The sequence below is a fragment of the Zalophus californianus genome, chromosome 9 (genome assembly GCF_009762305.2).
Source record: "Zalophus californianus isolate mZalCal1 chromosome 9, mZalCal1.pri.v2, whole genome shotgun sequence".
In the NCBI taxonomy this organism is placed as follows: domain Eukaryota; kingdom Metazoa; phylum Chordata; class Mammalia; order Carnivora; family Otariidae; genus Zalophus; species Zalophus californianus.
The window spans coordinates 46,701,687-46,713,723 of record NC_045603.1 but is presented as its reverse complement, the minus strand read 5'-3'; the positions used below and the strand labels follow the sequence as shown (position 1 = coordinate 46,713,723).

Here is a 12,037-nt window from a genome sequence, read left to right as displayed (position 1 = left end):
AGTCAAATATATAGCATTGAAATGAGAGATTAAACATCTTCCAACTGATAAAAACAACAGAATGAGGAGAATAGTATACACTAGAAGTTGTCAAAAGTGTAATGGGTAAACGCAGGGGCTTGGGAGTTTTGAATCAAAGTTCTGTCTCTTTCCAAATGAGTAGGTTATTTAACCTTCCTGTGCTTTGATTTCCTTGTATCTTATAAAAGGAGAGATTATGGTTTTTGTGACAACTAAAATATTTAATTCACAACTGTGCCTGGCACATAGTAAGTACTCAATAAATGTGAGTTTATTACTATGCATCACATCAACCTCCTTATTTTTAATATAGAGCCAAAGAGGCCCAAAAAGCTTAAGTGATTTCAACTTTCATTAACAAATTAGGATGAAGCTTTTGCTCTGTAGCAGACATTAACTAGTTGATGGCTAGAGACCTGCTGATTTCTATTCTATTATGATGTTCACCACACTCACTGCCACTCAGGGTTTTCAACAGGTTTTTTTTTTTTTTTTTAAGATTTTATTTATTTGAGAGAGAGAGAGAGACAGCGAGAGGGAATACAAGCAGGGAGAGTGGGAGAGGGAGAAGCAGGCCTCCTGCGGAGCAGGGAGCCAGATGCGGGGCTCGATCCCAGGACCCTAGGATTATGACCTGAGCCGAAGGCAGACACTTAACCGTCTGAGCCACCCAGGCGCCCCTCAACAGGTTTTTGATATTCCAAACAGTTCCATAGGTGGCCTGGGCAGCAGTAATCCCCAAACTATCTTCTTTCTTCATTTGTCTTCCTGGTCTGGAAGGCCCTGGAGTGTGGACTGAAGGCAAGGAGCCCTGAGCTGAGCCACAGTTGCCGCAGAACTGACTGGCGGTGTGCCTGGCATGCAAGTCAGGGGCGCTCTTGCAGTCTGGGGCTTAGGATGGCTCTCCCCAGGCACACGTGTCCAACCCCACCCGGAGACTGGAGACCGTTGGGTTTAGAATCATCGTTTACCTGGCTGAAGTGAGTGCTATTGGCATCTCCATGACCGAGGACAGTAAGGAACCTGGTTAGCCTGGGCTGTGGGGCAGGGGCATCGGTCTGCCGCTGACCCCCCTGCCCCATTATACAGTTCTCTATTGCAAAGCCTTTGTGCCCAGAGAATTCTCTGGCTCTGAGCTTTGGTACTTTTGTTTGAAGCAGCCTCGCCCCAGTCTTCAAGTTTCAGGTAAGGCAGCTGGTGTATAACTAAGGGAGGAGCAGAAGAAATAAAAATTTTTCTTACTTGTGTGAAGCCAGGTATGTGCAAATAAACAATGAAGAAGTACAAATGACTTCATGAGAGGAATCGTACAAACTCCCAGGGGACTAGTCCCCATCTTTACAAACCAAGACTTGCCTAACATTTCACTACTTTGTTTTCCTCTTCATTCAGAATGCAAATTTATGCTCATTGGTGGCAATGTAAGGGGTACATTCCCCCCAAAATGATTGCAAATGTTTGTCTCATTGCAAAGTATTTCAATGTCATCAAATGATTCCTCCTTCAACAAGAGCTCCTGCATGTGAAGCCTGTGTGTGCAGAAAACCCGGAAATGTTGAAAATAGACCTTCATAGACAGGCTAGCCCAGGGGAATTCACTGCCCCAGTTACAGTGTTTTTGGATCGCACAGGATAAACGGCTCCAAACTAAGGAATGTGCAAGATGGGAGAAGCTGTGATCTTTTGTCTTTACACGGGGAATGAGGAATTAGTCATACTGACTTTCCAATGCACTGAGTTATGGAAGTGGACAAATTTCCATTTTTTTTTAAATGTTATCTTATCAGAGTAATACATGCACCTGATTTCGGGAGTTGAATGGGATCCATGAGCTCACTGTTGAGGATATAGTTCTCTCATACATATCCATTTCGCTCTCCAGCAGCATGGAATTTCTGCTCTTTCAAGGTCTTTGTTCTTGAACGAGGCCCATGTTTCTAAAGAATATGCTTATGCTGCTACTGTTCATCAATTTTAGACATTACAGTAGATGAAGATTTAGCTCAACTATCTTCTGCTTCATCCTGCAATATGTTTCTACCAAAAAAACAATTTATGTTCTGTTTTCATTATTCTGAATGCAAATGTCCTTCATTGGCGAGCTGAGAAGTGTGATTCTCTTTTCTGTAAATGTTTATTGTTGCTGTTTCCTGGGCTCTGTTTCCCGCAGCAGTTGGGACATTTTCCACCAGGCACACACTTCCCTTACTTCGTTAGGCCCATGACCAGCATTCGCCAGCCTTGTGGTAAATAGATGTTTCCACGAACAGCACCTCCTCGGGCAGCAAGTTTATCTAGATCGGTTTCCTCTAGCTTCTGCCCGACCTCACTTAGCAGCAAAATGTGAGGCCCCGCCCTGGCTTAAGATTCCTAAGTAGGATTTAGAGATGGAGGAGAGAGAACAACATAAATAAAGGCAAGAAGGCAATCATGAGTATGGCATCGTCTAGAAAGGATTTTCTGAGACCTTTAGATGCCGCCTGCTATAAAATCTTACTATAATGTGGATGTGGATACCAAGTCAGGGGATGGCTTTAGAATCACTGTGAGGGCTTTCTGTTTTCTTCATAAATATGACATGGACGTCTGGACAGCCTAAACACCCATTTCATTCCGAAACGGATTATTTGGCTTACGAAACCTGGAATCTCCCACCCCGTGTTTTACCATCAGGCCCCTTATGGATGTGTCTTCTTCCTCCTTCCCGCGTCACTGCTGAGAAAAGACAAGCAGGTGCCTGCGGTTGCGATCCAGCCCCTGTGCGGACCCCTGCAGGCCCAAGCGCTAAGTGACCCAAGCCCGCGCAACCACACGCAGCCATTACGCACCTGCACACTTCGTCAGAAGGACCGAGCACGCAGCAACGCGCGCACGCGCATTGATCCTCTCTGGGTTTTCACTTAATCCTCTCTGATTCTTTTAAAGCCTCTTTCCCGAGGAGAGAGAGAGAAACCAAGAAATAGACTCTTTACTATAGAGAACAGACGGATGGTTTCTAGAGGAGAGGTGGGTGGAAGGATGGGGGAAATGGGTGATAGGAATTAAAGAGTAATCATGATGGGGGAGAAAAAAAAAAGAAATAGGAAAGGCAATAATGAATGGAGGAACTGGCAGGGAAGGGATGACAGGAAGCTCAAAAACTATCCCTGCTGGGGCGCCTGGGTGGCTCAGTCGTTAAGCGTCTGCCTTCGGCTCAGGTCATGGTCCCACTGGGATCGAGGCCCGCATCGAGCCCCGCATCGAGCCCCGCATCGGGCTCCCTGCTCTGCAGGAAGCCTGCTTCTCCCTCTCCCACTCCCCCTGCTTGTGTTCCCTCTCTTGCTGTCTCTCTCTGTCAAATAAATAAATAAAATCTTAAAAAAAAAACCAAACCATTCCTGGTGCGTTTTTGCATTCAAACCCAGGATGTAGAAAAACATATTTATAATAACCAGTGCAAGTTACTGCAGATCGTAAGCCAAGGACACAAAAGAAAAATGCTGGTAAGTCATTTAAATAAAAACTGAGAATTTCTCTGTTTCAGTTCCCCTGTTAATGTCCCTGCTAGGGATAGGAAGCACTGAAGAGATTTGTAAAGCGGTCAGTCTTCTCATGGCTAGTGGAGACTCCTAAACTTTCTCCCAGGCTCGTCACTGGTATTTCATCCAGTACAACATGAATTGAGATTTTTCTTTCTGAAGCTTTCATTTTAAAAGGCATGAATTCCAAGCAGGAAAAGCAAAGTCTAGATGTGCGTTCAAATCATGTGTAAAAGAAAAAGACATGTTTAGTCATCGTCATTAATATATGTAGAGATAGAATTTGTGGTCTACGGAGGATCCAAAGATCAAAAAATTGTCAGGGAATGTTTAGGTTTGTTCTTAGGAGAAGCTGACATTGCGAACATGGGGTCCACTTAGCAGGTGTATCCCCAACCTGCAGATGGCTGAAAATATCAACCTGAAGCACAGGCCTTCCTCTGACTCCCCATTTGCCAAGAACATGGCTGATTAGAATCGGGTTTTCCATATAGAGTTTCCTATAGGGAGCAAATATTTGATCAACTGGCATAAACATCCCAGTCAGCCCGGCCACTTTGGTTCTCATTGTAAATGAACTGGCCTTTGGTTTGTACGAGCACTTACTTGAGAGGTGGGTTTGCATGAGGCTGACCACCAGAGAGCTGCCGTGTTCTGGTGCTCTATCAAAATCCAATTAATGAACCTGCATATTTGAGGGGGGTCCCTGCACACCCTTTCTGCCTACAGGCCTACTCCCACCATTTTCAGAGTCCAGGGTAAAGGTACAAATGGAGGACTCAAGCCTATGTCTTATTCCCCTCTTCTGCCCGCTGACGGCTCTAGTCTTCACATCAGGAACCATGTGAGCATCCATGAGGACCCCTCAGCCCTCAAGTCCAAATTCTGCCCCAGTTCCTGCCTGCCCAATAGCTACTCCTTGGCCATCTTGCAGGCCTAGGGGTGTGCATAGGGCAATGGCTACCTTTGGGAGGACAGACCCAGGACAGAAGTCCAAGCAGGATCTGGTACTTGTTATAGGCCATTCCGTGAGGGTGATCTAGGGGTGAGGGGCTTACTTCAGGGCAGACATGTCTTCTTGACTTTATGGACTCCTCACTATGTTAAGAGGGTTTTGCCAGAGGAAGGGCGTAGCGTGGGGGACCTACTTGCCCAGTTCTAAGGGAGATAGTGCCCATGTGGCTGTCCTTTTCCCACTCTGAGGACATCAGGAGTGACCATATTACATCATCAGATGATCCCTCGATCTCAGCTGGCTAAAACTACAATACTTCTTACTAGAATGTAATTTGCCAAATTGTGGCCTAAGGGGGATCTGACTCAGGCCTCTGGACCATAAGCAAAGCCATGTCTTGTTTGAAATCGCTCTCTAGAGAACTAGAAGAATCTTTGGGATTTTCTATAAATATTTATAGCGGTTCGTCAGGCAATTGGACTGAATTCTGAGCTATGTAGAGATGCAGTCTGGGGTCACAGCCTCATCTGTCTTAATTACACGGTCAAGAACAGAGAAGACTTCATTTAACTGCTAATGGAAGTCCTTAATCTGACTGAACCTGAACAATTTGGCCTAGAGAAATTAGTGCATGGTGTCAGCCAATGACATTCAGATAGTTTTAAAATAATCTAATCTTTCAGAGCTCTGTGCTTGGCTGATGGAAAAGAGAATTTGAAAGGAATGACGTGGAACTTACTTGCTTATAAATATGCTTTGGGGCAGAACTATTGCGGGAGTGATCTCATTTTGTTCCAAGAGATTTCACTGCTGTTTCACAAACACTCCATCCGGTCTTGCTAATAGAACAAAGCCGCAGAGCTGCATTAAGAGAGGGGCAGAAAAGGATTTTAATCTACTCAGCCAGCTGGTCTGTCATCTACATTATGCGGGGGGGAGGAGGGAGAGAAAAACATAAAACATAATGTGACACACAGAACAATGTGATGTGATGACCTGATAGAGGAGGCCTTAAATGTAAATGGATGGAGAATCTTTACAAAGTTCTGGGTGGGATGAAATCGAAATGGCTGAAGCACTGTGGGCAGGAGGAAGACTGGCCTCCGTGGCTGTTCATTTAATTTTATTTCTGGTCGATCATTCATTGAGCAAATATCGAAGGACCGGCCAAGTGCAAGGCATTGTTTAACGAGTGACCATTTCTAAAGATTTTTTTCTTTCACCTTCTTTCTTATCATTTCTTAACTCCATCTTCAGCCGCATCCCCAGGGAGGTAGTATCACATCATAATGAGCCACACAAGGCCTTGTAACCATGCTCTTTCGCATCTTGGAGCCTCGGAGTCCCCATCTGTAAAGCAGGGATGGTAATAGTGCTTGGCTTACACCAGCGGCTCAGCACACACTGAACTCCCAGTAAGTGTTCCGTATGAATGATGTTATGAAAAAGATAATAATAATTTGCTTCACAGCCTGCTGCAGCTAACGGAGAGCCACCTGGAGGACAAAGTGGCATTAGGCAGAAACGAAACAAGAATAATGTTTGTAACTTGCAGTGTTTTGTATTTCTTGAGCATGAAGAAACCACCAGCATTAACTGAGCATGTACCATGCTAGGATATAAGCGAACTTTCTGATCTGTGATATTTGTTGGGGAGAAAAAAACCAGTTTTCATTTACCCTCTTACGTTCAGTGGCTGAAACCCTGAAAAATAAACTGATAAGAGACAGACTGGCAGAAGAAAAGGGTTATTTCTTATGAATATGCAGGGGTGGGGGGGGGGAGTTGTCGCACAGAAATGAAGTGATAATTCCAAAGAGGGAGTCAGACCATAAGGCTTCTAGACCGTTTTAACGAAGCGTGATAAATGTGGAGATATGACATGACAAAAGAAAAAAGAATTTGAGCTTGTGGGAAGTTAAAATATATATGGGAAACCAATGGAAGATAAGGGTTGTTCATTTTAGTAAGGTTTGTAATGCAGATTCCTTTCGGGTGCCATCACTGGGCTGATAAGAGTCTAGCGTTGTCTCAGGTGATTAAGTCATTCTGTCCCTCCTGGCACTGGAGCGGGGCTCAGGGGGGACACCTGCACAAAAGGAAATTTACTCTCTGCTTTGAGGCAGGCGGAGTGAAGGGAGCAAGCTTTGTTCTGTGTCATTTCTCAGTTGCCTTTAGTTCAAAATAATCCTTATGCCAAAGTGGCATATTTTGAAGAGCATATTATTATCCTCATCATATTATTTAATACGCCCTCACACAATACCCCATAAACTGGGTACTCTTGTAATGTTTGTTTTATATTTGGGTAAACTGAGGTTTAGAGAGGTAAAGTATTTGCCATGTTTACACAGATGATAAGTGGTGGAACTCGGAATCAAATCCGGGTTTCACAAGTCTAGAACCAGCACCCTCCAACCTCCCTGAAACTCTGTGGCACAGAGGTGGCAGAGATTCTGAAACTGCCAGGATTACAAATAAATTCCAGTTCTAACCATTAGAGGAGGGAGAAAACTGTTTGCTCAGGAGCTGGGCCCTGGACTCTCTTTGGTTATTGTTTAAAGGAATTCATCATATAGTGCCAGATGACAGACTTCTCTTGCAGTAAGAAGGGAAGCATGTGCTGAAATTCTGAAGTAAGCCTCCAAGTCACTTTTAACTGTGGTTCCATAGTGACCAGTCATTCTGCCCTCCTTGGTTTGCCCCGGCTGGAGGTGTGTCTTTGCACTTGGCAGAGTCCTTATGCATTTAAGTGACTCCCTGTTTGTTAAATGAGAAAATTTGGTAGATTGGTGTTCCTCTCTGTAGATGAGATAGAAACTGCTACGCATCTGGAGAAAAACAATTAGGGCCATCAAAAATCTTTAGGGTGGACTAATCAGTTTTATTAGGTAATCAGTATGTGCAAAATGAGCAAATAGAAACTAGTTGCAGAATCCGGCCATACATAGGTATTTGTTTGTTTGTGTTTTTAACTCAACAAATCTAAATTCACAAAGCCTAACTTCAACTCATCAAACTCAATTCTCAAGCAATTGGTTCTTTTGTTTTGCCTGCAAATTTATCATAAGTGTGGATGACTTGGTTTGCCTTCTTACTCCAAGACCTCCAGAATTCACTGACAGGTCCTTTGGTTTCCTGCTGAATGGCTCTAAATGTGTTTCCTCTTGGGGGATGGGATTCTGAAAGCATTCTGAGTTGGTGAGCCATTTGCAGATTGATTCCTGGTCAAACAGGTTCAGTCCCCACTTACCCATACAACCACAGAGACTAACATAGCTCGAGGCTGGAGCAAGTATGAGGTAAATTCAGATATTGAGGCACAGAAACACACAGGCAATTGATTTTTACCTCCATACAGGAACTTGTCTCCTCAGGATAAAGTATAAGCTCCTTTACACAGGAGGAAGTCTGGTGTCGTGGTTAAGAATGCAGTCCTGGAGACCGTCTGTCTGCCACTGGACTACAACAGCCATCTTGCTACCAGGAAGAGAAGGCCTGCCTGAGCGTGAGGTCAACATGGCCAAAAGCAGAGCTTAGAGAGAGTGAGAAACCAGTTTCTGAAGATACTGCAGGAAATCAAAATACCCCACCCCAAAATATGCCACATTGGCAAAAGGATTATTTTGAGTTGGAGGAAAATGAGAATCAATGGATGCAGAAAGAAGCCTTCTGGGAGGGTCCATCATCTGACTAAAAGCAGATTCTGAGAAATAGGGACTGTCCTCTCTTGTGGAAGTCTTATGGCAATGAAGAAGATAAAAAGTTGGCACCAAGATGGACCTACACAAACCAACCTTCCTCTGTTAGTTTTCCCTATAGATTTATTTACCTTCCCACAATTTGCAGCCCTTGGAAGCCTAAAATCTTTTCCTTTTTCTAATCACTTCTGTACAAATGTATTCTTTTTTGTTAAGATGCTATTTAAGCCCCAAGTTCTAACCACCACTTTGAGTTACTTGGCACTGAGCTTCTCCTATGTACATGCATCCTGCATGTGTTGGTTTTTTCCCCTGTCAATCTGCTTTTTGTCAGTCAAATTTGTAGGGCCCCAGGCAGAGAGCATAGGAGGTAGGAGGGCACAGAGCAGAGGTGTCTTTTCCTTCCCTACAACGCTACTAGGAGCCCTGATCAAACCAAGCTTGAAGCCACAACCATGGCTAGATTTTTCAGGCATGTAAGCCAAAATGTTTCTGTTTTGCCTAAACTGTCTTAGGTGGGTTTTTTCCATCATTCATATTCTGTTCTCCATCTATCAAAATGTTCTCCAATATCCAAGCCCATTCAAATGCACCTCTCCATGAGGCCTTCCCTATTCTCTGAACTTTTCCTTATTCCATCCAGGCAGAATAGCATCTGCTTGTCTCTCTCTCCCCTTCTGTTCCCATGTAATACTCAGTTGGCACTTCTCTAAAAGCTCTTACCAATTATGCGTTGGGCCATTGAATGCCTGGGGACTCTGGAGCTGGATTGCTTAGGTTGTAATCCTGGTTCAAACACCGAGTAGCCGTGTCATATCTTCCCTAATAGAACATAAGGGGCTCATGACAGAGATCTTGGCTTGAGCCCTTTTCCTGTTGTGCTACCCATCTTGCTGTCCCATCCCCTGTGACCAGGGCCTATTTGTAGACCTACCTTAGAATCCATGTGTTACCCCTCTGCCTTCCTTCTCATCAGAAGACTGATATTCCCTTGGCCTACCTACTATGCTCAGACTTCAGGTCTTTGCCCGCCCTGCAAATACGTTGGAATCTCAGACTTCCTAAATCTTTTCTATTCTAATGATGCCTGATCAGGATTATGACATAAACAAACAATCTCAGTGACTGATCCCTTCTCTTTTCTGGATTCTGGAAATGTCTGGTGCTTGAAGAGATAAAGTTTGATCCAATGGTCTATCTTGACTGTAAATAATTCATTCCACTGAATTAGAAAGTAAAATCTATTCCCTGGTTACTGTAAAATGTAGTTCAAAATCTGTACTGTCTTGCTTTTGCTTTTCTGAGAGGCAGTCTGAAGGGTTAACTGTTGACAAAAGCCCTTCATTCAAGTGAACAGACTCTGAAGAGTTTGTGAAAAGAATATTAAATCCAGATGTTCTACTAAGGATGTTGTCCTTGAGCTAATGGGAAAATAAAAATAATATAATTTAACAGAGCCAAAATGTACATGAACAGAGAACAGAAAGGATTAAAGGCTTTTAGACAATAGCCTGAGTTATGGTCCCATTTCTTCCATTTAATAAATATATGACTATGGGCAAATCACATAATTTCTCAGTGTTCCATTCTGCATAATGGGATTAATAATAAGCTACTCTATCACTATTACACTGACCTGGGATGATGATCAAACGCTGATGTACAGTTGCTTTGCTACATTCATAAGGTAGTGTTATTATTACTCTTTCCAAGTGATCCAGGGGGTGAAATCTAATTTCTTCTTTTTTTAAATTTTTTTATTGTTATGTTAATCACCATACATTACATCATTAGTTTTGGATGCAGTGTTCCATGATTCATTGTTTGTGCATAACACCCAGTGCTCCATGCAGAACGTGCCCTCTTTAATACCCATCACCAGGCTAACCCATCCCCCCAATCCCCTCCCCTCTAGAACTCTCAGTTTGTTTTTCAGAGTCCATCATCTCTCATGGTTGGTCTCCCCCTCTGATTTCCCCCCTTCATTCTTCCCCTCCTGCTATCTTCTTTTTTTTTCTTAACATATATTGCATTATTTGTTTCAGAGGTACAGATCTGTGATTCAACAGTCTTGCACAATTCACAGCACTCGCCATAGCACATACCCTCCCCAATGTCTATCACCCAGCCACCCCATCCCTCCCGCCCCCCCAACACTCCAGCAACCCTCAGTTTGTTTCCTGAGATTAAGAATTCCTCATATGAGTGAGGTCATATGATACATGTCTTTCTCTGATTGACTTATTTCACTCAGCATAACACCCTCCAGTTCCATCCATGTCGTTGCAAATGGCAAGATCTCATTCCTTTTGATGGCTGCATAATATTTTCCATTGTGTATATATGCCACATCTTCTTTATCCATTCATCTGTTGGTGGACATCTTGGCTCTTTCCACAGTTTGGCTATTGTGGACATTGCTGCTATAAACATCGGGGTGCACGTACCCCTTCAGATCCCTACATTTGTATCTTTGGGGTAAATACCCAGTAGTGCAATTGCTGGATCATATGGTAGCTCTATTTTCAACTGTTTGAGGAACCTCCATACTGTTTTCCAGAGTGGTTGCACCAACTTGCATTCCCACCAACAGTGTAGGAGGGTTGCCCTTTCTCCGCATCCCCGCCAACATCTGTCCTTTCCTGACTTGTTAATTTTAGCCATTCTGACTGGTGTGAGGTGGTATCTCATTGAGGTTTTGATTTGGATTTCCCTGATGCTGAGCAATGTTGAGCACTTTTTCATGTGTCTGTTGGCCATTTGGATGTCTTCTTTGGAAAAATGTCTGTTCATGTCTTCTGCCCATTTCTTGATTGGATTATTTGTTCTTTGGGTGTTGAGTTTGAAAAGTTCTTTATAGATTTTGGATACTAGCCCTTTATCTGATATGTCATTTGCAAATATTTTCTCCCATTCTGTTGGTTGTCTTTTGGTTTTGTGGACTGTTTCTTTTGCTATGCAAAAGATTTTTATCTTTTTTTTTAAAGATTTTATTTATTATTTATTCATGAGAGACAGAGAGAGAGAGAGAAGCAGAGGGAGAAGCAGGCTCCCCGTTGAGCAGGGAGCCCAATGTGGGACTCGATCCCAGGACTCTGGGATCATGACCTGAGCCGAAAGCAGATGCTTAACCATCTGAGCCACCCAGGCGCCCAAGCTTTTTATCTTGATGAAATCCCAATAGTTCATTTTTGCTCTTGCTTTCCTTGACTTTGGCAATGTTTCTAGGAAGAAGTTGCTGAGGCTGAATCGAAGAGGTTGCTGCCTGTGTTCTCCTTTAGGGTTTTGATGGACTCCTGTCTCACGTTTAGGTCTTTCAACCATTTGGAGTCTATTTTTGTGTGTGGTGTAAGGAAATGGTCCAGTTTCATTCTTCTGCATGTGGCTGTCCAATTTTCCCAACACCATTTGTTGAAGAGACTGTCTTTTTGCCATTGGACGTTCTTTCCTGCTTTGTCGAAGATGAGTTGACCATAGAGTTGAGGGTCCATTTCTGGACTCTCTATTCTGTTCCATTGATCGATGTGTCTGTTTTTGTGCCAGTACCATACTGTCTTGATGATGACAGCTTTGTAATAGAGCTGGAAGTCTGGAATTGTGATGCTGCCAGCTTTGCTTTTCTTTTTCAACATTCCTCTGGCTATTCAGGGTCTCTTCTGGTTCCATACAAATTTTAGGATTATTTGTTCCATTTCTTTGAAAAAAGTGGATGGTATTTTGATGGGGATTTCATTGAATGTGTAGATTGCTCTAGGTAGCATTGACATCTTCACAATGTTTGTTCTTCCAATCCATGAGCAGGGAACGTTTTTCCATTTCTTTGTGTCTTCCTCAATTTCTTT

General features: G+C 43.3%; 1 long non-coding RNA gene across 2 annotated transcripts in view; it reads right to left on the bottom strand.

Moving 5' to 3' along the window:
- Window positions 1-12,037, bottom strand: part of LOC113921310 — a 171,845-nt gene that overhangs the window by 8,479 nt on the left and 151,329 nt on the right. Inside the window, exons 5-7 of one of the 2 annotated variants that reach the window (XR_003519636.1) lie at window positions 5,718-5,844; window positions 5,234-5,355; window positions 605-2,391 (exon numbers count right to left, since the gene is read on the bottom strand). This is a non-coding gene — a long non-coding RNA (uncharacterized LOC113921310). Of the gene's footprint in view, window positions 1-604; window positions 2,392-5,233; window positions 5,356-5,717; window positions 5,845-12,037 lie in introns of those variants that run through there. The other variant, XR_003519637.1, reaches the window with a different exon arrangement.